Here is a 26,171-nt window from a genome sequence, read left to right as displayed (position 1 = left end):
TTATGTAAGTGCTAAATTATATCCTTCTTATATAAGACACAAATATGAGCAGACACTAGGCAGGGGAGGTGGAGTGGAGGCTGAAAGAAGGAAGACCCAAATCTTATTTTTACTATAAGATTCATTCAACAGACAGAAATATAAAAAACTGATTGCCAACTGATTGTCAACTGATTGCCTTAAAAATGAATTTCCAATTTGTAAATAATTTTCCGAACATGTTGTCATTAGTCTGAGGCTAAACATTCAAGCATAGTAAGTAAAAGCATGTATGCCATTGCTAGGTGGGTGGCTGTCAGCATGGAGGCCCAGGAGCTGGGTTGGCAGGATGGAACAGCTAGACCAAAACACAGCTGGGCCTCCAGCTGGTGTTGAACTGGAAGATGCCATTATCGTGAAAGCCTTTAGGGCAAAACCAAGTCAGACGGGGCATCAGGCCCGACATAGGCAAGGCCTGGCTCTAGTTGGCAGGCTGGCCCAAGCAGCATTCAAGAGACTGGACACCAGTAGAGGTTTAGGGTTCAACCGTGCCCCCAGAAACAGCCTAGAGATGCAGGCTGAATCAGGAGCTCAGGAGCTCAGGAGCAGTGTGCTGGAACCTGAAGAGATGAGTGAGTTTACCACTCTGGGATGATTATTTATTCAACAAACATTTATTGAATGTCTGCCGCATGTCAGACATAGCCCAAGGGTGTGTTGGTTGATCTCAGGATGAGGGTTGTACACTTCTCTGAAAAGGAGCCTTTGTGCTTCTCATGTAGATTATATTTTGTTACTTAAATCCTATAAATTTCTAGACATTTTCTACAGGAATCTCACTATTTACCAAAATTCCTGTAAGGCTGTGGTTTAAGCACATTATTCATTTTCAAGTTAATGGCTGAATCTCCTCAAATTATGAATATGTTTATGATCAATAAGTAAATAGAATTTATTAATAGTACAGAGTGTTCTTTGGCCTTCCTTCCATGTGTAATGAAATCATTAATCTCTGTAACCTCTGCCCACAAACTAAATTGCACGGAATTCATGAAAAATAGCAGACTATGTGACCTCATATAAAGTGTATGGATATAAAAGTATGTCTTAATACCCTTCAATTATGTACCAAATTTATGCAGAATCAGTCATGCTCTTTGCAGATTATTGGACAACAGAGAGACACATGAAATGCTAAGAGTGAAATCTAAAAAGACCTTACTTTATTTGATTAAAGATACACATGAGCATGATACACCTTCTTGTACTTAAACTTAAGTATAGACAAACATTATGAAAGAAAGATGGGCAAAAGACATGAGCAGATCACAAAGGAAGAGATACAAGTGTCTGCTATACCAGTGAAAAAGCGAGATATAGATAAAATGAAAACAAAAGTAACATATCAAATTTCCATAATTTTAATAATGGCAGTCCATGGCAATGGTGAGGGTGAGGTAAAATGAACATTTCCACTAAGTAATGAAAGTATAAATTGGTACAACCATTCTATAAGGTAATTTGTACAAGAACCTGTAAATATTCTTACCTTTCCCCAGTATTTTCATTTCTGAAAAGTTATTCTCAGAAATTCCTATGAATATTTATACCAAGAATGTTCATCAAAGAAGTATTTATAATAGTTAAAAAATAGAAGCAAGCCAAATGTCTGAAAAGAGGAGACTAGTAAAATCATGCAGCATTTATATAGTGGAATATTGCACAGCATTTAAAAACCATTTATTCAATAAGATGGGGCAAAGCCTATGCCATGAGAAAAAACTGTAATTTGAATTGTGAAATAATTATAAAGTTTACATCTATCTGTATATCTATGTAAAGAAAAATGATTGAGAAGATGAAAATACTATATGAAAGCATTTAGGGTTTTGTGCCTAAGTGGTACAATTATAGGTGATGCTGTGTTTTCCAGACATTCTGCTTTGAAAATCTGTTAGTCTTACACTTGCAAAAAAATATACCATTGCTTGAATCATATTGACATGATTAAAAAAGAAAATAGTATTTAATCTCCTAAAAGTGACAAAATATGGTGGTGGAAACAGAATTCAGAGCAGTGGCATTAGTATACTTCCTTCTTGGTTCCTCGTCCATCTGGAGAATGAAGAAGAAAAAAAATTGTAGGTCACTTTCTCAGCCTTGACAGATCTTTACCCTAAATACGAAGGCTGGAAGTAGCAGCCACTCTGCAAAGGCGAGAGTTGTTTTTAGGAAGGTGATTATCAGCCTCTTGGAGGAAATTCCAGCACAGCTTCTTTGTGTCCTGAGTCCCATTTCTGCCTTCATCATGATCAATGTTCCCTCCCTGTGCCAGAGGGAACAGTACAGCATAAAGCTCCAAGTGGGTGTAGATTTGCCCTCATCAGTTAGTTCTGCCCCCAGACAGGTTTGGCAGAACCTGTTCTCCCCTAACCTGGCCAGCTGCTCAGATGGTCTCTGTCTGAGTCCCTTTCTTCATGGCATCTTCCATTGCTCTCTAACTTCTTTTTTTAAAATTCTCTTAGTGCTCCCAGGAGAGGAATGGGAATTTTAAATGGCAAGAGGAAGAGAACAAAACACCTCTTCTTTTTATTCCAAAAAGACCCTACTGTTGATGGTGCCTTTTTTTTTTAGCCTGTCTCTCCCTTTTCCCTTCTTTCCCAAAAATATGTTTTGCAGTCAGTTTGTAAAAACTAGTGTGAGCTGTAGCAGCCTCTCATATGTGGCCTTCTATCTGTAGCTCGGTCTGTATTATGCACCATATATTTAGAATGTCTAAATTAGTCATGTTCCATGTGCTATTTAAAGAGGAGCAGGAAAGTCAGATGGAAGAGCAAGGCTATTGATCAGGAATGGCTTCTGAACGGGGTTGGCTCTTATCCTCGAATCCCAGAAGTTAGATATTTTGGGGACATCAAGAGAACAGATGGTCTGTGAAGGCAGCTGGCCCATGTGGTAATTAGTCCATGGAGGAAAGTGGTCATTTTCTGAGCTTGGAGCAGAATTTCACTTCTGTTTGTGTGATTCAAGTTGTGGACAGAGGCTACAGTGAGAACTCCTAGGTCTTGGAAATGTGTGTAAATGAATCAACACAAGTGGATTGATAGCAACTCAGCTCAGCTTTCCAAGTGAAAGGTTCCTTGCAAAAAGATGGGAGGAGTTTTCGTTTTGTTTTGCTTTTAATTTAAAATTGGAGATACTCAACTCTGTTCAATAGGGCTAGGGAAAGTGAAAATACAAGACAGGACACTTGATGCTAAGGTTTCTGGGTCCCTCACTGGACTGAGATGAGGGACCATTTCTCATATCACTTTGTGGCCCTACTACTGAGCAGGGTGCTTGGTGTGCAGACACAGACAAATAATGTTTGTTGAGTGAATAAATGAATTCACAGAGGGTGTAGGAACAAGAGCACAGGTTGAGAGATTGGCCTTGCCCAAGAGGAAGGAGAATGTTTCCTTTGAGACCGAAGGAAAGAATGGCTCTGCAGAGCGATGAGTGAACTTTTGCTTATGTGATTTTTCCTCTGGGAGAGAGACTAGGAATTTAAGGTCTGAACACATAAAAATAATCACTGTCTATTCAATAAATTTCTGACAGTGATGATTTAATACGGCACTTGTATTCCTCCATATCTCTGTATTTCTATTTGAATCTTTAAAGTAGAAAGCTAATTTCACTGTGCATTTGCCATTTCTATTTTAGTAATCATCTTATTTTTCCCACATGGTCAATCTTCCTTTTCTTCCAAGGATATCCTTGTCCCACTGTGATTCACACCACTCTGCCATTAGCTTGTCTTAAGTGACCTGGCTTTTCCATCTCTCATCTTCATACTGTACCTGTAGGAGATACATCTCCTGCCCTTCACGTGGAGGCCATTGTTTCTTCTTGGACATGTTTATGCATAATCATAACTGCTTATAATTCATTTTCAATAATCCTACTCTGTAAAATGTGAACCCTTCAATTCTGCTGTGACTTGTGGTTCTAAACCCAGTTCAACTGTGTTATGTGAGGGGTTTCCCCACACATCCAACACGTAGATCTCTGATACCAGGTGGGTGTCCTATAGTTCAGCTCAATTCTGACACTATCTACCCAGAGATAGCATCAGATCTCACAGGTTAAGGGCGCAGTCCCACAAGACTGTGCCCCCACCTTCAGATGACAGTCACAAGCTCAGATTATCATCTGTGCTGCTGACTGACCAGCTATCCTTGGGTTTGATTAACTTGCTAGAGGAGCTCACAGAACTCAGGAAAACATTTTACTTACTAGATTACTGGGTTAATATAAAAGGATACGATAAAGTATACAAATGAACATGCAGGTAGAAGACATGCATAGGGCAAGGTGTGTGGGGAGGAGTGAAGAGCATCCCTGCTCTCTGTGGGCACCCCACTCTCCCTGCACCTCCACCAGTTTACCAACCCAGAAGCTCCCTGAACCCATGTACTTTGGGAATTTTTATGGAGGCTTCTTTGCATAGGCATGATTGATCATTAATTCCATTTTCAGTTTTTCTCTCTTCTCAAGAGAATGGGGACAGCCTGAAAATTCTAAGCTTCTAATCATGGCTTGGTCTTTCTGGTGACCACCCCTCATCCAGGAGCCCATCCAGAGTCACCTCACTAAAACAAAAGACAGGGGCGCCTGAGTGGCTCAGTGGGTTGAGTGTCTGACTTTGGCTCAGGTCATGATCTCATGGTTTGGGAGTTCAAGCCCCGTGTTGGACTCTGTGCTGACAGCTCAGAGTCTAGAGCTTGCTTCAGATTCTGTGTCTCCCTGTCTCTCTGCCCATCCCCGCTCCAAAAATAAATAAACATTAAAAAATAAATAAAAGACACTCCTATCACATAGGAATTTACAAGGGTGCCAGGAACCAGGGATAGAGACCAATACATGTATTTTCTATTATCTAACAAAGTGGAACATTTATTAGACAATCCTACCCCTGTGCTATCTTCTCTTGTAAGTTTGGCTTTGGAGTCAGGCTGCCTGATTTCAATCTCAGCTGAAGCAATTAAGTGTGTCATGTCAGCAGGGTGCTTTCCCCCTCTGCTCCTCAAGTTTCTCTTATCTGTAAAATGGACATTATTAATATCTCCTGGGGTTGTTGCAGGAATATATGTATTAACACAGGTAATATATTGCTTTTATAGCTCTGCCTGGCACAATAAATGTTAATAATTATGACTACTGTTTTTGTTGTATCTTGGTAGGCCCGAGGAAAGTATGTTTATAGCCCCAGAAATTTTTTATGCTCTTTCCCTGGCTCCTCATGCCCTTTTGAATTATAGATGATTTTCCTTAAGACACCATGGAGACAGTAGTGGGTTCATTTCCTTTTCTTGACTCATCTTCAAAATATCATTTAATATAAACAAAATTAAAAGTTTTTCAGCAAAGAAATTTTGAGAAGTTCTCTTCACAAAGGTAGAATTTTGATCTAACCCAGCATTAATGTGCTGGGTATCAGTGGGAATATTTGAAATGTCTATAGTATGTTAATCATAGTTTTTGTGCATACCGTATCTGTTGAAGTGAGGGAGTATCTCTTGAGAAGTACGTGGTATGGAGAATTTTGGATCTAAGATGAATATCAATATTTATTCACATTTGTTGCAGTATATCTTGAAATGTGAGTTTTCATCCTTTCTCATTTCTTTCTCTGAGCTAGCGTTCCAGTCTAAAACCTGAAGGAAAACGTTTTACTTACTAGATTACTGGGTTAATATAAAAGGATACGATAAAGTATACAAATGAACATGCAGGTAGAAGACATGCATAGGGCAAGGTGTGTGGGGAGGAGTGCAACATTCTCTAGCTTTGGCTAGAAAGCTCAGCGATTTCCTGGTCCCTCCGGTGTTTTCCTAATTAGAATCCTATTAAGACATGGATATCATGGGAAGGTTATCACAGTTGGCATGCAAAGAGACACTTCTGTGCTGAGAACTGCTGTGAACGTGGACATGTACCAAGCCCCGTAGCTGAAGTGGCAGACTTGTTAGGTCTGTGGCTTCTTGCCTGTTGGAGTTATGAACAGCTGAGTCTTTCAAAGGCTGATCACTTTTCTTATCTGGAAGTTTACCATTATTCTTATTGACTTTTCATTCATCATGTTAATTGCTATTAGATTCTAGTTTCCCTGGCCCAGGACTCATTTGTTTTGCCCTTTGCACCCAGTGTAGACTCTGTCAATCCCGACACATAATGGCCCCTTCCTTTACTGTGGGCTGTGCTTTGGATCTGAAAGCAGCTTGACTAAGCAAGAGCAGCAGGAAAAGAAACTCCTCCTTTTATTTCCAGATACCATAGCTACTGTTGGGAGTTGAAATGGTGATCTCTCTTGGGTGTTGGTTGGAGTGAAATCATTTGTCTTTTTAAAGCAATACTGTGTTTTAAGATATAGTTTTTTCATAGTGCTTTTCAAATATTAACATGATAGATGAGTCTCTGGGGCAGAACATGAGTAAATGTTAAAGCATAAGCTTTCAGGAATAAAATTTAAGCTCTTTAGAGTTGTCAGCTTGAAGAAGAATTGAGGTAATTCTTCAGAAGGGAAGCATCATAGGAAAGTGTGAGTTGGCATCTGAATGTACATTCATTTTCTTTCCCAAATAGAATAGTTAGAGGTGTTTTCTTTGCCTTGGCTTCCTAAGGGGACATGTAGTAGATCCTGAGACCCCTTCACACAAGTATTGACTAGTAGATAGCCTTTTTAGTTCCCATTCATTCAACAACCTTGAGCACCTGCTGTGTGCCAGGCATGCCCCAGGCATGGGGGATCCAGAAGTGAGCACCCAGACAAAGAGCCAGGCTCATGGAGTTTATGTTCCAGGTGGGGACGTGACTAAACATGAACCTAAGTAAGCAAATTGTATGTATGGTAAGAGAAGGTAAGTGCCTTTATATGGGAAAAATGGAGGAGTTTACAAAGAATGGGGGCTTCTGGGGGAAATACTATAATCTTAAATAAGGCAGACTAAGCCTTGTTGAGATGAAGGCATCTGAACAGAAATCTGAAGAAGGTAAGGGAGCAAGTCATTCATGCACTGAGGAAGAGGATTCCAGAGAGAAACAGCAGCTGGTGCACTGGCTCTGGCAGTAGTCTGCCTCTGTGCTGGAGGAACACAAGAGAGGCACATGTGCTGGGGCGGAGTGGATAAGGAGGAGGAGGGGAGGCGGTGCAGTCAAGGTGGGGGGGGGCATCATGTGAGCCATTCACCCTCAGTGAAACGGAAACACGCTGGCTAGTTTTAAGCAGAAAGGTAACATGAGCTGACCTAAGTTCTAAAGGGGTTATGTTGGATGCTGTGTTGAGAATGAGCTGTGGGATGGCAGGGTGGAAGCAGGGGACCATTAGGTGGTATCACAATACCCAGGCGGCACATGGTTGTGGCCCGGACCAGGACGGCAATAGTGGAGTGGTTAGCAGTGGTCAGATTCTGGGCATACTTTTGAAGGTAGAAACAGTATGGTTTGCTAATGGATTGATGAGAGAAAGAGAGGAGTCTGAGATGACTGGGAATTTGGCCTGAGCAACTAGAACAGTGCACTGCTGTTAATGGAGATGGGAAGACTGTGGCTGGACAGAGAGAGAGAGAGAGAGAGAGAGACAGAGAGAGAGAGAGTGTGTGTGTGTGTGTGTGTTGCGCATGTGTGTTGGGGGAAAATGGGCGTGTTTTGCAAGTTGTAGATAGTGTCTTTCAGTTGTCTAAACTGCATGAAGCTTATTTTTTGAGAAAATTATAAAAAACATACTCTGATAATAGATTTCCTAAAAAATACATATACAATGCACTGGAATAAATGCTATTTATATATGAGTATATATATATATGTATATGTGTGTATATATATATATATATGTATATATATGTATATGTGTGTGTGTGTATATGTGTATGTGTATATATATATATGTATATATATATATATACACATACACACACAGATACATACATATATATATATATACATATACATATATACACATACACACACACATATCATTCACTCAGTAATTTATAAGTACTTATGATGAGTTAGGCACTGAAGCAAGAATAAAAGAGTTTCCCTACTCCAGTGGGCAGCCAAGTTCGCAGTGATCAGTGACAGTGATAAGGTGCTATTTTAGATCACAGATATTGTACACATACTACATGAAAGCAAGCATACTAGGAAGGAAAGCCATCAAGCTCACTCTTGTAGATTGTGGGGAAGATTGGTTCCCAGGGGAAGATATTCTGTGCTGAAGTCTTCACAGAGGAAAGGGAGTTGAAGAGGGAGGGGAAAAGATAGACTATCGGGGATAGGGGTTGGGGCCCCCGGTATACAAAGCCCTAGGGATAAGGCACAGCCTGGTGAATTGGACCCAGAATCCATTTTGACTGGGACTTTGAGTTGGGGTCAGGGTGTGTTGATATGAGGCTGGAGATGTCACTGAAAACCACATGACAAAACGTGTTAGCTTTACATGCCCTCAATGACACCAGGGAGCCACTGAAGGGGGCTGAACAGAATGGTGACACTATCAGAATGTAGAAAATACTGCTTTGGCTGTTCTGTGGTGGACAGATTGTAGGCACTCAGCCTAGTGGAACAGAGATCTATTGTAGTGAGTTATTCAGGGCTGAGGTGATGTTAGCCTGATGTGTTGTAGCAGAATTATGGGTAAGAGAGCTGTGCAATTCCAGAGGTGATGATCGGCTAGATAGTAATAATAGCTGACATTTATGTAAAGCTCACTGCATACCAGGCATGGTGTGGAGAAGGTGTTAAGGATGAATCTTAGATTTGGGCAGCTCATTTAATGCTGGTGCCATTCCCTGCTCTTCTGGAGGGGCAGAGCCAGACAAGGGGAGATGATCAGACCAGTTTTGGTGGGTGATTTTGAGGTGTCTCTGGGGTACATAAGGGGAGAAGGCTGAGACAGTTGGGATATGAGTTTACAGTTCAAGTTTAGAGCTGGATCTGGATCTGGGACTTGTTAGGGGGTTGATGCAAATTTAAACTGTAGCCATGGATGAGGCTCTTTGGTGGTAATGTTTGAGTGAGGAGAGACCTGAAATCAAAACTGCGGGAGCACCCACAATTGCATGATAGGCAGAGGAAGGGCACCTTGCAGGACTAAAGAGGAAGTAGGCAGGAAACCAGAAGAATGTAGTGCCTTGAAAGCCGAGGAAAGAAAGCAGTTTTAGATGGGGAGAGTAAGCCTTCACCTCGAATGTTGACAAGAGATAGAGCAATATAAGGACTTACGGTGTCCGCTGGATTTTGCTGTAAGAACCCATCGATGACCTGGGTTGGTGAAAACATTTTTAGTGGTATGATAGGGCAGAAATCAGATAGCAGTGGGTTGAGGAAAGGAAGGAGAGGAACTGGAGTCTGTGGATATAGACTATGTGATCTAGAACTGCTCTGTGCTACAGGGTAGCCCCTCACCACATATGGCTATTTAAAATTAAAATTATATGAAATTTAAAATTCAGTTACTCACTTTCTGTAGCCACATTTCAAGTGCCCAGTAGCCATTTGACAGCACAGATTAAGAACATTTCTGTCATTGCAGAAAATTTTGTTTGACAGTGCTGATCTAGATGCTGAGCAGTGAAGGAGAGAATGAAACAGAGCAGTAGTTAATTCTGAGCTTTGTGTATATGTGTATGGGGATAGATGTGTGTGTGTGTGTGTGTGTGTGTGTGTGTGTGTGTGTGTATTTAATGTGAACAACATAAGATTTTTAGAGCTGGTGGAAAGAGCTCATGTGTCAATGCATGTGTTTTACCTCTGTCCTATCAGGTATAGTGTACAGAAAAAGATCCCCTCCACTCCTACCAGCATTTTTTACCCTTAAGGAATTAATTATTTTGAATACATCAGGGTGTGTTAAAAATTTACGTAGGAAGAGAAAATATTGTTTCATCTCTGTATCTCCATAATTTGTAACTTTGCACATAAAATGGGAATGATATATGTTTGTTGACAAATTCCAAGTTGCTTTGGAGCACCAGTGTTCTAGTGATGTAATGCATTCCATAATCACATAGCAAAATGAGCTGAGCACTTTCCATGCTCCAGCTACTGTGCTGGGTGTCGAGGATATAGAAATGAATTTTGACTGAGAATGTATTTATGTCCCCAGATGTGCACTCTCTTTCCCAAGGGTGCTTCCTAGGCCCACTTGGGTGCTTCCTCACACTGTTATTTGGGAGTCAAGGGGAGTTAGGGAAGCTTTGCCAAAGTCCTTGGTCAGGGTAATCAGCTAAAGGTCTGTGATGCTTTATCCCCAGCTGCATTGCACTCCCTAAGTCATACCTGTCCACATGTGGTTACTGAGTTGCTGAGTGCCTCCCCATTTTTTAGGCCTAGGATGTAGCCAAAATTTTAAAATAAGACAAAACCCCTATTCTAGTTGGGAAAAAGACATTGTAAACACACAAAGATAAAAATAGGACAGTGATTAGTAAGGTGCTGACTGGGAGTATGGGGCAGATTGTGAGGGGGAACATCCAGAGCACAGAGGGGCTCAGCAGACTGGAGCAGTGGTCAGCATGGCTGGATGGGAGAAAGATGTGACTGTAAGAGTCATTATGATTTTATTAGCCACACGTGAGAATCTGTCACATTCTAAGGCTAGTGTCTGATTACTGACAGCCTTTAGCATTTGGAAAAAGAAGTTTACTTTGATGTTTCCAGCAATGGGAAACATTTTAGGTGATTGTGCAGGGATGACCCTTTGCAGGTGGAACCTACCAAGCGCATGGCCCTGGTGTGCCTCTAATTAGCGAGCAAGACCCAGAGCAGTGGAGAGCGGGCGTGGGATGCATTGCTCCTGCCTGCACTTGATGCTGTGTGAAAACTTCAGTTTAACCATTTAAGAGGAGTAAAGATTCCCCCTTGGCCTCGCCAGTGTGGTCAGGTCCAGATCTCACTGCTGGGGTAGACTTGGTGGGATGTGAAACAAGAGGAACGAGCCCTTGCTTGTACTCATTTTTCTCCTCAGTGCTAGATGTCAGATCTCTAGCTTAGAGAATTAAAGATACCCAGTGATGCTTCAGCATCTGAGCTGTTTGCTAGGTTTGTATAAAATACACTATCAGAATTTAAGGAGGCAACTGAAATATGCATTGCTGTAGTTATTTATAATTCAAACTTAGGAAAGTAAGCCTACCATATTGAGAATTATTCTTTAAGGGCTCTGTCACAAAGAGGTACCTCATCCTGTTGTTTATATCACACCTGTTCTTTATGAGTCCCAGTATGCAAGAAAACTCCTGAAGATAGGCATTAGTGTGATTCATGGACAGGAATCTTCTTCACCCAAGTCGAGAGATGTGGCTCTGCCTTCAGGTTCTTGATAAATTTCATAGCTTCTGAGGGAACTTAATGCAGAATACTAACTATCCAGGTTTTCTGTATCTGTATCTGCATGAACATCCCTTCATTCTGGGTATTTGCTTGATTATAATTTTACTTCTTATGCTTTTGAACTGTATTCCTTTTGTGTGGCACCAAATTTCTTTGTAAGCCTCAGTTATTACAGTTAAGATATCATAAGCAAATGAAGGAGAATAAGACAGAATTAATGAGAAAAATCAGAGGGATGAAGTATCCAGATCTTACAATACAATAATAATGGAAGAAAAAGAAGAAGAAATCCAACTGTATCAAATTATTGACATTGATAAAACCAAAGACCAGGCTACAGGGCACCTGGACCACTGATCCCCAAATAACACTTTGAGAACCCTGGTTCTAACCATGGATTGAGTCCTCCAGTCTTTAGAGTCCTCTTGGTCTACTCAGAGGAGAGACTCATATGAAGAAAGACAGCCTGGAGTCTTTTATAGCAGTGGCCCTTGAGGTGCCTTATCTGTGTCAGTGACAGCTGTGAAGTCTGCCATATTTATTGGAGTGGACGGGGCCCTGGACCCAGAAGACAATTTTTACACATGTTTTATAGATGGGCCCCTGTCTCCAAGTGTATTTCCACCTGTCTCTTCCCCGTTCCATCTCTACATCATAACCAACCCCATCTCATAAGAGCAGTCATGCCTGAGACCATGCTCACGATGTTCTCATGCTTGCCGGTATTTCGTCTTCACATTCTTTTCATGGAAGTGTCCACTGTCCAAACACTAACCACCTAAAATGGATGTTATATAACAAGGAACACCAGGGCTTATCAAGATCATTACTGGTAAGCACATGGCAAAGACGCACCATGTACTTAACGGCCCTTTTAAGGAGAATGACAAGTGCAGAGGGCTGGTTCTCTCCTGGTTTCATGTTGTTCACTCCAGTTTCATTTGACTATGAAGCTTTCGAGGGATAAAAACCTGTGTCACATTAGGCCTCTGCAACATTAACACTCCTTTACTGATGCAGTTTGGAGTAATAGAGCAGTTCAGTGGTGGAGAAAGGGGAGGCATTATTTCTGTCATTACTTAACTCCTAGCATCACTCTGAAGAGTACTAGTGCCCCGTGACTGTCTGTCAATGACTTTGCCTCCATTTGGGAATCCCTAGATGTGGAAGCTTTGAAATTATATTCCCTAGAGCAGTGCTTTTTAACCTTGGCTGCACATTACAGTCTCTTGGGGTGCACAGGCTGCACTACAGACTAATTAAATCAGCCTCTTGGTTGGGGGCTGGGCATCAGTATTTTTAAGGCTCCCCAGGTGATTCCAGTGTACCACCACAGTTATAAGCCACTGCTCTAAAGGAGTCGGCAGATCTAGAGCTGGAATAGCCTTTCAAGGAATGGTTCTTGAACCAGTACCTGTTCCAGGGGCTGGTTCCTGGAAATTGTGATACTCTTTGGTAGAACATCATGAAATATATTTGACCTCTCAAAGGTACTAGTATGTGACCTTTGTTGGGGTGAGAGAATGCAAGTCTTTCTTCCCACATCCCTAGGTAATATCTCTAGGTAATGTTCCCAGGTAAGATATTGTGTGTTATACATGTACGTGTATCCACACTGCAGTCCCTATGAGATAGGTCTTTTATTCTGGTCATCCTTATTTTACAAGTGAGGACACAGGAGTAAAGAAAGGCTCAGTTGCTTGCTCAGGAATACATAACTGGAACTTGAACCTGGGAACCCTGGCTCTGGAGTCCGTGCTGCTGTCTACTGCCTCTCAGTCCCCACAGAGAGAGAGTTAACATTGATTCATTCAATGATGAATGAATCAACAATTTACTGAGCACCTATAATGTGCCAGGCACTAATCTAGGATGTCGAAGCACACTTACTCACACTTTTATTATTGAACTAGGGATGGCTTAACAGATACCAGACTGTGTATCACTGTCAGAAAAATAAAGTCGATTGTTTCAAAACAATTATCCTTGGTAGATGTTCTGGAGTATCATCTCTTCTATATCTAACAACCTTATAGAGCAAGTTAACTATTTACTGGAATGTATTTTTCAAAATCTCTGAGACTTCCTTTTTGATCCATGGATTATTTAGAAGTGTGTTACTTAATTTCTAAGTGTTCAGGGATTTTCTTGTCTTCCATTATTGGTTTCTACTTTGAATCCATTATGATCAAGAGCACACTCTATATAATTTCAATTCTTTTCAAATTTTTGGTTTGTTTTATGGCCCAAGATATAGTCTGTCTTATTGAATGTTCTATGGGTGCTTGAAAAATAAGTGTAGTATGCTGTTGTTGGGTGGAATATTCTCTGTGAATGAGATCCTGTTGGTTGATTGTGCTGTTCGTATCTTCCTGATTTTGGGTTAGTGCAGGGAGAGGGGCCAGCACGGTTCCCCAGCTACTTCAACCTCATTGGGAAGAGGGTACATGGGACAAGAACCCTGGCATGCCCTGGGTCGGGGCACTGACCAAGAAGCCATTGGCAGGCAAAGCCCCATCCAGTTGGGGGAAGACCCCGTGGCCCCATAAGGACACGCGTCCACCAGGAGTGGGCCCATCAGGAAGAGCTGGGAGCCATGAGCCCTGTGCGCCACCCGGGATCCCGGCCAAGCTGCCAGCACTCCTCAGGGACTCTCTACCCGCTATGCCAAAGCTGTCTAGTGTCCAGCCAAGTAGCCCCGGGCCCAGCCTCTTCCTCCAACGCCCATCATGGGAAATTTGGGCAGGAACTCTTCCCCACGGGAGGTCACGGGTGGCTCCAATGCCCACTGCAGCACCTCGCGTGCCCCCAAGAGCCTCAGTGATTCTGACATCAACCTGAGTGCCCTCCCACACTGGAGAAAGTGGTGCATGGGCCAGCAAGAAAGAGGACCCCCCTGGGGCCCATGGAATCCTTTGAAGGAGCCACAGGTGACCTATGCTTTCCTGACAGCCCACTGCACAGGGCAGATGTTTAGGGACATGCCAGCCCTCTGGGGCGATGAGGGTGTCCCAGTCCCACAAGCTGGCTGGTGTTGCCCTGAGGTCAGCCTCCCCATCGGGCCCATGTGCCCTGGGGCCTCCGTCTACTTGCACAGGCAGCCACTCACCTCACATGGTGGGGGCAACAGCGAGACCCTGGCCATGAAGACGACGTCCCACTGAAAGACACAAGGACACCTGGGGTGTCTGGTGGTTCTCTCTGTTGCTGACAAGGGGATAGATGTTCCCAACGATAATTATAGAATTGTCTCTTTCACCTTTCATCTTCATCAGTTTTTCTTCTGTCTTTTGAGACTCTGTTGTTTGAGGTACACCCGTGTAGGATCATTGTGTCTTCTCCGTGGATTGAACGTTTTATCATTTTATGATGTCCCTCTGTCTCTAGTAATTTTCTTCATTCTTGAAGTCTGCTTTACCTCACATAGCCACTCCTTTTTTGTTAATGTTTGCATGATATATCTTTCTCCATCCTTTTTCCTTCAAGTTACCTAAGTCATTTATTGAATTTGAAGTGAGTTTTTTGTAAACAGCCTATCGTTGTGCTTGTTTGTTTCTTAACCACTCTGCCAGTCTCTCCTTTTACCTGGTATGTGTGGACTACTTAGACTCAAGGTAATTATTGATATGTTAGTTTCTGTCTCTCAAGTTAACTATTTATATAACTGAGGTACATTTTTATTTTAGAGAATTCACCAAGAGATTAAATGCAAAATAGGTATCAGTAGCTACTTAACCAAGGGGTCTTTGTTTATTTGTGTGATGTTATAGCCAAAGTAAAAGTTTGATATCATCTACTTGAAAGGTTTTCTAGGTTAAATTTATTGTAGCCATGTTGAATTTTATGGGGTTTGGGGGTCTCAGCTGCCAACATTTGTCCATGTCTTTTGTGGACCCAGAGCTTCCTTTTTTTTCTTAGAGAGAGAGAGCTGCACCTGTGTTCCTGTGGGGGAGGGAAGGAGCCAGAGTGAGAAGAGGAGAGAGAGACTCTTAAGCAGGCTCCACACCCAGAGTGGAGCCCTGTGTGGGACTCAGGTCAATCTCACTACCCTGAGATCATGACTTGAGTTGAAATCAAGAGTTGGGTACTTAACAGACTGAGCCACCTAGGAGCCCCCCAGAACTTCTTTCTGAGGAAAATTTTAGTCCTATCTGGGGAACTCCTTCTGCCCAGTTCCATACTCAGGTCCAGTGGCCTTACATTCTGGTACATGCCTAGTGAGTCATAAGGGGATGTCAGTAATACTATGAGCACAGTAACTGATAATGTTTTCATGTGCTGTTAGTGAGCAGCATAGCACATTTATGTATTTACATGCTATTATGAAATACGTTCCAGTTATTATTGCTGCAATACAAATTATCCCAGAATTTAGTTGCTTGAGGTCATCATTTTCATGTGGTAACAGGTTATATGGGTCAGGGATTCAGAAAGGGCACAGTGGGGATGGCTTGTCTTGCTACAGCATGTTTGGGGCTCCATCTAGGAAGGCTAGAAGGCTGGGGCTGACAGGTAGGGGCTTGAATGGACTTGAATCATCTGAATGCTCATTCACTCCCAGGTCTGGCAGCTGGGCTATGATGTCCTGAGGACCCGGACTGCTAACTGGATTGCCTATGCATGGCTTGTCCTTGCAGTGTGGCTTCTTGATAGCATGGCAACCTCAGGGTAGTTTAACTTCTTAGGTGTTCCAGAAAACAAAGTGGAAACCACATCACTTCATGTGCTCTCTTAGGTAAAGCAGTCACAGACCCACACAGATTGAAGGCTGCAGGGTACAGTAGCATAGACCAAATAATCCATCATGACTTACTTGAGAGAAAATATTTAGGGAGTACCATCTACATAGGTTAAATATTATCTATTTTTATACATTTTCTAAGTTAAAAAAATTCCTTATATTCAACTGTCACCGGAAAACCGCCTGTCTTATAGAGCACATTGTTTTGCCTTCCTATGGAATTGTTTCTGTGCTTCAATATACATCAGTGTTATGATATGTTACTAAAGTTGGTGTAGGAATTTTATAGGGACAGTGGCTCTCTTAATCCTAAGATTACAATTGTGTTTCTTCTGAACCACATACTAATTTAACTAACAAGGGTGATAAGTGTATTGGAAGAATATAAACATGTTTGTTTATGTTTAGGATGGGAAAGGATAACAGAGCTAAGGTCTTATCTTCTGCTGCAGAGTGAATACATAAGAATGAAATGGAAAAAATTAGGAAATAGAAATATAAACCAGTTAAAAAATTGTATTTCTTTTGGTTTATTGTTATTTCGTGGACCCAGTGAGTTGTGTTTTGTTTAGTGCCTGTGTTGTACATTTGGGAAACTGAAGCTTTGAGAATTGACTTTGTCCAAAGTCATAGAGCAAGTTAATGGTTGAATGGAATTAAAATTCATGTCTGTCTCTCTCTTGGGTCAGATTATCTCTGTAAGATCTTTCTCTGGCTTTGTTATCAAGTGTCACTTTATCACTTGCTACCTCACAGGGGTTCAGTATGACCAAAATGCAGCTTGGCATTCTGAGCAGATTAGTATATTAAAAAGGATGCTCCTGTTGGGCTGACAAACCTCACAGCTCCCACTAGTATTAAAGTTGTCTCTTAGTGTGCTTTTTACCCCAAAGGGAAAACACTTTTTACTCTCTCGTTACATGTTGTGTTTTCCCTTGGTGATCAGTGGAGATGTGTATCTGTGTCTGTGTGTGTTTGTAAGGATGTGGAGGAAAGTGTGCATAGGATTCAGTCTTCCAATTGAAAGCTAACCTCAATGGGGGATGGGGGTCTTCAAAACTTTACACTGGTTAGAACATACATTTTTACAGTTTAAGATTCAGATTGTTAAATTTTTCTGACAGTGGTTGCCTGAAACATAAGAAAATCCACAAACCAATATCCAAACAAAACCCAAAAATCTCTGTGGTGCCAAACAGTAAGTCGTCCTTAGTGTGACTCACAAGGCCATTGTGATTTGGAACCTGCCCTTGAGCTTCATGTCTTGCTGTGTCCTTCACCTGGCCCCTCTCTCAGCCTTACTGAACTTGTGTAGTTTTCTGAATGTACCATAGTCGTCTTCTGTGCTATTGTACACTATTGAATATGCTGGTCAGCCTGCCAGTCCTCGCACATCCTGTATGGAGTCTGCCTACTACACCATTCTCCTCCTCAACATCGCTCAGATGCTTGCCTCTCCAGGCAGCTATTCTTAAGTCTCCCAAGCAGAAGTAGGGGTTTCTCACCAGCACCCCTGGCCTTAACCACAGTGCTGTAGCAGCTTGTTTCTGGGAAAGTCTGTGTTTTATTCATCTTTATGTACTGTAGTCTTTTACCAATAGTGGAAAGTGCTTTTTGAGGGATTGTTGAAGGAATGAGTGACTGAATTTATGGGTTAACAGAAGCATACCCCATTATTTACTATCCTCTTCCCCTTACTACCCTTGTGTCGCTGGAATGTTTGGAGGAAATGATATATCATTCAGATTTCACTGCCAAGGTTTGGACCTTGGGATGGGAGCTTAACTGACTGAACCTCCCAGGCGCCCCTAGAATCTGTATTTTCTAAAGCTTTCCAGTTTCTACTGGCATAGATAAATACAAGTCAACTCGTGTCTATTATGGTAGAAAATTGTGACCTATATTGTAGGTCTTCTGATTCTTTTCTTGCTCTTCAGCCTGCTGTGGTTTATATGTAGTTCAGAAGTTCCACAGAAATATACATATCTTCCCCCAAATGTCTAATGACTCACTCTTACAGCCTATTTTGTAAAGCTAAAATGAATTTTTACCACTGACTAATTAGATGAGTTAGTCAAATAGAATAAATGCCTATAGGAGATGCAATTTCCCTGAAGCACAAAGCAGTTGATGTTGATGCTTTGAACATAGACTGTGATTCAATTTTTAAGACTAGGAAGTAGGAACCCTGTGTCATTAAATATCTTATTTAAGGTGGCACAAAGTGAGCAGTGAAGCCAGAGTTAGACCGTGAGTCTCTGGCATAGATGTTGGCCAAACACAGAAGCTGTCAGCGACAGCCAGGAGACTGGGCGTGTCTGGCAGAGGGAAGGAAAATGTTCTAAGTATGAATTATGTTAGTGATTGGGATGTAGGTGTGATATGGTAAAGGGCTTTGGTAACCAGGAAGGTTATGAGGGGGTGGTTGTAGTCAGATTGAAGGTCATGGTATCTGATAAAGGGCTATGGGATCAATGTTTTAAAAATTCCAGTCATTATTATGCATTAGAAATGGATTTCTCCGGGTGCCTGGGTGGCTCAGTCGGTTGAGCGTCTGACTTCAGCTCAGGTCATGAACTCGCAGTTTGTGAGTTCGAGCCCCGCATCAGGCTCTGTGCTGACAGCTCAGATTACTTAAGTGACTTACTGCCAAAATAGAGGATGTACTGCATTTACATTCCCCAACCCATGTCTATTTCTCAAACCTGCTTCGGATTCTGTGTGTCCCTCTCTCTCTGACCTTCCCCTGCTCACGCTCTGTCTCTCTCTGTCTCTCAGAAATAAATAAAAATGTTTAAAAAATGTTTTTAAATAAAAAAAAAGAAATGGATTTCTCAAGCAACAGTTAAAAAAAATCCTATTGCAATATTCTAAAAATTTCCTTGACTTAAATATTATATATGTTAATTTGTGTATTACCAGGCTTTTTACCAGAATATTCAAGAATCCCCATATCTCTGGATCCACAATGATGATTTCTAAAAATGAGTGATTAGATTCAGCCTCCAAGCATGTTTAATACCAGTGTAGAGCACAGCAAGAGTGGGGCTTGCACCAGAGCCCTGGCCTGTCTGACCAAAAGCAGGAATGCATTAAATGGCTAATGGGGCAGAGTGGGATGACATAATAATATAATAGTAGTAATGACAGTTATTAAGGTTATTGCTGTTGCTGATATCACTGAGTACTTCCCATGTACCAAGCATGCATATTTGCATGTATTAATTTATTTAATCTCTACAACAGCTCTATGAAGAAATAGGTATTAATCCCATTTCTTAAAGATGAGGAAATTGCTGTCCATGAATGAATCAATAATACACTAATCTTCAAAGGTGAATTTTAAGACTGACTTTCCTGATATACTTTGGAAAGTTGATTAGCTTTCTGATGTGATCTTTATTGGTGTTTTTCTGTCCTTGATAGTCAATCTTGAAAAGAAAGGAAGAACAGAAAAGAAAGAATTATAAACACCCGTTTGATGGTAAAGTTAAGTTACCTTTAAAGAGATTTACCATGACATGCTTTGAAATGCAGTGATTGCCCGTCATCTTCGAGCATACCATTTGGAACCTTGAACTGGCTCCTTATTTAACTTCTATGAAGGTCTTAGTTCACCTGTCTGTAAAAGGAAATGGGTAAATGGCTTACCTCATTAGAAGGCTTTTTTTATTTGTCTTTATTTTTTGAGAGAGGTTAAGAGCGTGAGTTGGGGAAGGACAGAGGGAGGAGGAGAAGCAATTCTAAGCAGGCTCCACACCCAGGGCAGACCTGACGTGGGGCTCAAACTCAACAAGGGGCTAGATCTCACTATCGTGAGATCGGGACCTGAGCCAAAATCAAGTTGTATGCTGAACCAACTGAACCACACAGGTGCCCCTAGGAGACTTTTTTAGAACTAAGATGAAATTTGTGAATGTGGTTTGAGAAATAGACATGGGTTGGGGAATGTAAATGTAGTACATCCTCTGTTTTGGCAGTAAGTCACTTAAGTAATTGTGTACAGACAAGCTCAGCGGTTGACCAGAGACAGTAACACTGGCACATATTCTCTGCTCTTTAACCTTTTAACTCCTTCTCATTGCTGCTACCTATATATAAAGATATCTGCTTTTCCACAGCATCCTGGATGTACAGTGTATTGGCAGGAAGTTCCCCAGCTATTCGGAAACATGCCCCAACAATGGCCACTCTGACTTCCCTTAGATGTTTGTTCTAGAATCCCTGCAGAACTCCCTACTATCTTAGTCCTCACTGCTGTTGTCTAGCCCCTTAAACTGTCTTTAGTTCAGGGAGACATCTAGTCTGTGTAATTTTTCACCATTGGTTTCTTAAAGTTATGGAAAGAGATGGATCTACTATTTCTTCGTAACAGGCCACAGTCCTTGAAGAACTCAGGGTGAAAAAGAGATCTGTGTAGTTGGGGATCTCGAGGGGCACATTATGTGGTCTGGCCAACTCAAGGGCATAGAGAGAGGGAAAGTGCAGAGGCCAGCTTCCAGGGCAGCCACATCTTGGGCCTTGTCATCTCCTGGAAGAGCCCTGCTTTTTCATTAAACTTACACATCATCAGAAATCCATTTTTCCCCATGACTTCTATTATTACTTCTGACTTCACTCTCCGCATTGTTCATTCATAGTCTGAGCCATTCCGTGCCCTTTGACCTTCCTTTCCTTAGGCCTTACTCCTCCCTTTCTAGCCTGGAGCCCATGATGGATTCCTTTGGCCACTTTCTTCCCAGCCCTCCACACCTGTCCTGCAGAGCCCAGTCCTAGATCACTGTCTTGCCCCCTCCTCCACCTGTCCTTTGTGCTGCTGGAGGAAAGCCCCTGAAGGTCTATGTGTGCTGATATCAGGACAAATTTCTGATCTCCAGCCCGGCTGCACTTTGTGCTATCTCCCATCCTCTGGCCACCATCCAGGCTCCCAGCACCCCTCTCAGGGCCCGTATCCACCCTTGGTCCCCTTATGACCTGGGAGGCCTGGCCTCCCTCCTACTTCACTTAGTGTTAGTTCTCATGCCTTTGTTTGGCTTCTTGCCCCAAACCTGCACTACCTGCCCCTTTGCTTTCTTATTTCTGCCCTGCTCTGGAGAGCAGGTGATACTGCTCTGTCCAAGGCCATGTCCTTTCAAGGCTGCTGGTCTCACATACCTCCCACTTTCTCATTCCATCTGTGTATCCTCATTGCCTACACCTCTTTTTGTTCCTTCCTTTCAACATATGAAGGGTTGTTTCTTTTTCCTATTTTTTGTAACAAAAGAAAACACTGTCAACTCTGTAAGTTCCCTTAGCTACTGTTCTGTTGCATTCATTCCCTTCTTAGCGAGGCACCTTCCTTCCCTCCCTCCTGCCCTTCCTCTTTGCAAGGGATTTTCATTAGGGATGCAGACTTATTCTGGTTGTCCTGGTGCTTACCTTCTAGTGGTGGGAACATTAATGAATAGGCAGGTGATGGCTGAGAGGTGGCAGAGTGATGGGGCAGGGTGGGAGTGGGGAGCGAGACTAGAGAGGGCCTCTTTGAGGAGGTGGCTTTGTGAGAAGGATCCAGTTGTACCCTGGCCTGAGGGGAAGCATCCCAGGCAGAGGGGAAAGAATGGGCAAAGGTCCACAGGCAACAGTAACTCAACAACTTGAAGGAAATGAAAGGAAAATGTTCAACTCCCTCAACTCATTCCTGCCACTTCATCTGTCATCATCCTTCATGTCTGGCTTGCAGCCCTGTCCCTTCTCTGAAGCCCTCATTGGTGAGGTCACCAGTGATCTCATACTTGCCGTCCCGTGGGTCGGTTTCATCCTTGTCGTACTTAACCTTGATGAGACTGGCACCACTGCAGTCCCGCACTCGCTGGCTGCCTGTGCCCTCTTCTGCCTTCTGTGATTTGTCTCACTTCTCCTGGCCTCTCCGCCTCCCTTGCTGATGCACACACATAACTCCTGTGGGGTTGGGACACCCCAGGCCTGCATCCCATGCTCCCTCTCCTCTCCTTACAGACGTCCTGAATGGTCTGACCCACACCCACAGCTTCAGCTTGCAGGCTGGGGACACCCACCTCTGTGTGTCCCAGAGAAGCCAGTCTGCTGCGCTTCAGTCCCCCTCCAGCGGCTCCTGAAATCAGCCTCTCCAAAGCTTGACTCAAAACCCTTTTCTCACCTGTGGTTGGAGTCACACTGCCTTTCTCCCTCTCCCTCACTTGCTGTCCCATTTTCTAACCACGTTTTCTTGAGTTTTTTCCACTTCTCATCATCTCCCCTGGCACTGTCACAGTTTAGGGCTTTGTCATTTCTTGCTGAATCATTGTGCTTCTCTCCTCATTGCAATCTGATCCCTGTGGTCCCTCGATGCTCTGCTCCCCACCCCGCTGCTGTAAGGTGATGGTGCTGAAGTGGTCCCCGTCTCCCCTGTTAACAACCCTGAGCTTCAGGTCAGAGTTCATTCCCATGAGGATGACCTAGTGGGCCGGCATGGTGTGCCCTACCTGAGTCCCCCCAGCTTCACTTCCTACCTCTGTCCCAGACCTAGCTTTTTGCACTCCAGCCTTGCTGAACTGCCTCAGGTTTGCCATACATAACACATTGGTTTTTGCTTTTTTCTATCTCTTAGCTTATGCTGATATCTATCCATAGAATGCCCTCTCTGATTTTGCGGTCTTGGCAAACACCCACTCAGTCTTCAGTTCTGGTGAAACATCTTTTATCAAACTGTTCGCACCTTCCAGCAGGTAGACACTTCCTCCTTTCTGTTCCCTTACACCTTAGGTAGACTCTCTTAGGTGCTTATCATACATTTATGGCTGTGCTGTTTACCTATCTACCTTTCTCTCTGAAAGCACAGCGATTATGTTCATTTTTATATTTCTAATATAAAACACAATCCACAGTAAATAACACCCATAGGAAAAATTAGTAAGGATCAAAATAACCATGTCACATGAATATGAAGCCCGTCAGGCTGGCGGGGACCTGGTGAGGATCCCAGCCCACTGGGGCGCTGGAATCATAACATGCCTTTGCTTTTCATTTATTGTCTGACATCTGAGAGGTTTCATGAAGTGACAGGTAGGTTGTAGTCTTGTGGGGGGAAAATGCCTCTGAAAAGAAAGTCAACTGTTAGTAAAAGTGATAAAATAAGGAGGAGCTCTAAGTAAAGTGAGATTCTTAGAAATTTCTGATAGATTAAGAACCAGGTGATGAATTTGCATAGCTCTATAACAAGAACAAATACATACCAAATGCAATAAATAGAAGTAAAATGAGGCAATTCAGGAGTTGTTTCAGCAACGGCATCAGTCAGTGCAACTGTTTCTTATCAGACGAAAGAAATGTTTGGTGAAGGCCGAAAACCACAATAAACTTGAGTTGGGACACATCCAGAAGTTACTGTGAATGGATGCACTGTGATGCAGCAGAAAGCAAGGCGCATACAGACATTACCCTACCTGAGGAAGAGCTTTAGAGTGGTCACTTTTTATTCGGTTTTTATGGGGAGAATTTCTTACGTAGAGTACCTGAGCATTTGAAGGTTCAGGACACTCTCAGGAACATCTCTTTCACAATGTCAGATGTCTACTATTTTCCCTAAGAAAACAGAGCCGGCAACAGATGGCACTGTAATAATGTCTCGTTTATCCCACAGGGTCTGGGAATGAGGTACATATTCCTGCTAAGCAGAATTTTCTAACTGAAAATCACTAAAGCACCAGAATAGTTAAAAATTAATGTTAGGAGTAAAATCTTTCTTGGGTATTTCTGTTTGTGTTCTTGAATAGGAGTAAGGAGAATATGCTCTTACAGTGATATATTCAAGGCAAGTTACATGAGCGTTTTTTCTTTATATTCAGTGTCTCAGACATTTTAATTAAAAACAAATAATGTTCTGCCTCCCCCGCACTGTTGTCAGGAGACCACTAGATACTACTGTCAGCATTTCTGCCAGTTCTAGATTCCCTTTTCCCATACACTCTTCTTTTGTTGGTAGAAAGATTTTTTATGAGAATTCCTCTTAAAATTTACTACTTTGAATGTGTTGTAGACTATGAATTTAGATGATTATTGTTTAATAACTATTACTATTGTGCGTGAAAGTAAAAGAAAAGTTCTAAGGGTGGATGTGAAGATTATCTGTGGGTAAATGAGCCAAACAGTGGTTTTTATGACAGACTTTATATTGTTTATTCTGACTTCTGCATGGTCCTGCATCTCTGTTCTGCTCTGAGCTGTTAATGTCGAATATGAAAAGTGACCTCTAGGGAGCAAACCCTCACACGTGGTATGTTCCAGTCAGGCATTAAAAAGTATGGTGAACACAGGCAGATCACAACTGCCCTGTGACTCAGTTTATTCACCTGTAGAATGACAGGGCTGGCCTAGATGATCTCCAAAGTCCTTAGGGGCCAAAAAACTTAGTTCAGCAATGAAAAGTTTAAAATCTCTGAAGACCAGAGTGTTTGGAGGATTGAATGGCCACTTTGGATTGAGAACGTCATGGGAATCCTCCCAAAGGAGGAGGATCAGATTTAGGAGGGCAAAAAAGGTAGACTGGTGGGGAAATGTGTCTTGAGAAAATTCAAGGCCTTTTCAGCAGTTATTGTAGTAAAGTATACGTAAAATTTACCATTTTAACTATTTTTAAGTGTACAGTCCAGTAACATTAAGCATATTCACATTATTGTGTCACCATCACACTACCCATTTCTAGAACCTTTTCATCATGTCAGATTGAAACTCTGTGCCCATTATATACTAACTCCCCATTTCCTGCTCCCCCAATCCCTGGTAACCACCAGCCCGCTTTCTGTTTCTAGGAATTTGACTAATCTAGATTCCTCATATAAGTGGACCCATACAATATCTGTCCTTTTGTGTCTGGCTTATTTCACCAAACACGTGGTTTAGGGTTCATCCATGTTGTGGCATGTGTCAGAATCCCATTCCTTTTTAAGGCTGGGTCGTAGTCCATTGTGTGTGTCTACTGTGTTGTGTCCATTCATCTCTTGGTTGAGGTTTGGGCTGTTGCCATCTTTTGGTATTATAAGCAGTGCGTGTATGAACATGTGTGCACATGTATCTCTTCAGGTCTCTGCTTTCATTTCTTTTGGGTACATACCCAGAAGTGGAACTGCTGGATCATATGTTGATTTCATGTTTAGCTTTTTGAAGAACTGCCAAACTCTTCTCCATTGTGGCTGTACCATTTTCCCACCAGCTTTTCAGGAGGGTTCCAGTTTCTCCAAGGGGAAAAAGTAGTTGTAAATGCTCATTGTGAAGCAGCTTGCCTAGAGCCCATATTTCTCGTGAGGCAGGGATAAGGCCTGCAGTTAGGATAGCACACTGAGGTCACATTATGGAGGGTCTTGAAGGCCTGGACATGGGGTTGGTACTTTATTCTCTAGGCTCTAAGAAGCTTGTGAGAGAGAAGCAGGATTAGAATGGTACTGTAGGAAGGCTGAGGGCCACAGGATATGTCAGGATGGATTGGGTCCTGGAAGTAGGACACGGGTTGGCAGAGGATTGTAGTTATTGTGCTGGGAGACCTGACCCAGGCTCCATGTGGGAAGGTAGGGAAGGCAGGGATGACAGTGGAGAAACTTCTGGGATCAGCAGTGCAGGACTGGGCCACAACCTATGCACATATATTGAGTGAAGGTAGCAGGAGTGTGAGGGTAAGGAGTCGTACCTCCTTGACCTCCAGCATCTTGATTTCTGAGGTCCTATGTTGAGGACAGGTTGTAGAGAGGGGGCCTATGTCTGGTTAGCTCCTAGCCTGCTAAAGGGACAGCCATTTGCCGCAGACCAGGGAACTATACTTTGGATGCCTGGAGGTATCCCCATGTAGTTGGTCATCCTAGAGTCTGGTGCCCTTGAGTAAAATAAGATTTTACTTACAAGCACTAAGAACCTTGCTCAGGAAACAGAAACACCAAACTGAAAGTAAACTTAGCATCTATGGAGAGAAAGAAGGGGAAAGAGGGTGCCAGCTAGGGTATCTAAACCAAAATCTAAGCTCACTGCCAAGTTCTTATTTTGATCTCTAATTAACATAATGCATAAAAATGATGCAATCCTATGCAAAGCT

The 26,171-nt window shown here is 42.5% G+C and overlaps 1 protein-coding gene and 1 long non-coding RNA gene across 22 annotated transcripts in view; one reads left to right on the top strand and one right to left on the bottom strand.

The window, feature by feature from the left end:
* CSGALNACT1 (chondroitin sulfate N-acetylgalactosaminyltransferase 1) overlaps nucleotides 1–26,171 on the top strand; it is a 341,281-nt gene that overhangs the window by 266,954 nt on the left and 48,156 nt on the right. The gene's annotated exons all lie outside the window — the stretch shown is intronic.
* Nucleotides 1,694–5,675, bottom strand: LOC128314384 (uncharacterized). The gene is made up of 3 exons (XR_008295967.1): nucleotides 5,513–5,675; nucleotides 4,935–5,062; nucleotides 1,694–2,094 (listed from the first exon to the last, which is right to left on the bottom strand). It is a non-coding gene; the product is annotated as an uncharacterized LOC128314384 (long non-coding RNA).

The sequence above is a fragment of the Acinonyx jubatus genome, chromosome B1, assembly GCF_027475565.1.
Source record: "Acinonyx jubatus isolate Ajub_Pintada_27869175 chromosome B1, VMU_Ajub_asm_v1.0, whole genome shotgun sequence".
Lineage (NCBI taxonomy): Eukaryota > Metazoa > Chordata > Mammalia > Carnivora > Felidae > Acinonyx > Acinonyx jubatus.
The sequence above is the reverse complement of the archived record's forward strand: the minus strand, read 5'-3'. Positions and strand labels throughout refer to the sequence as shown.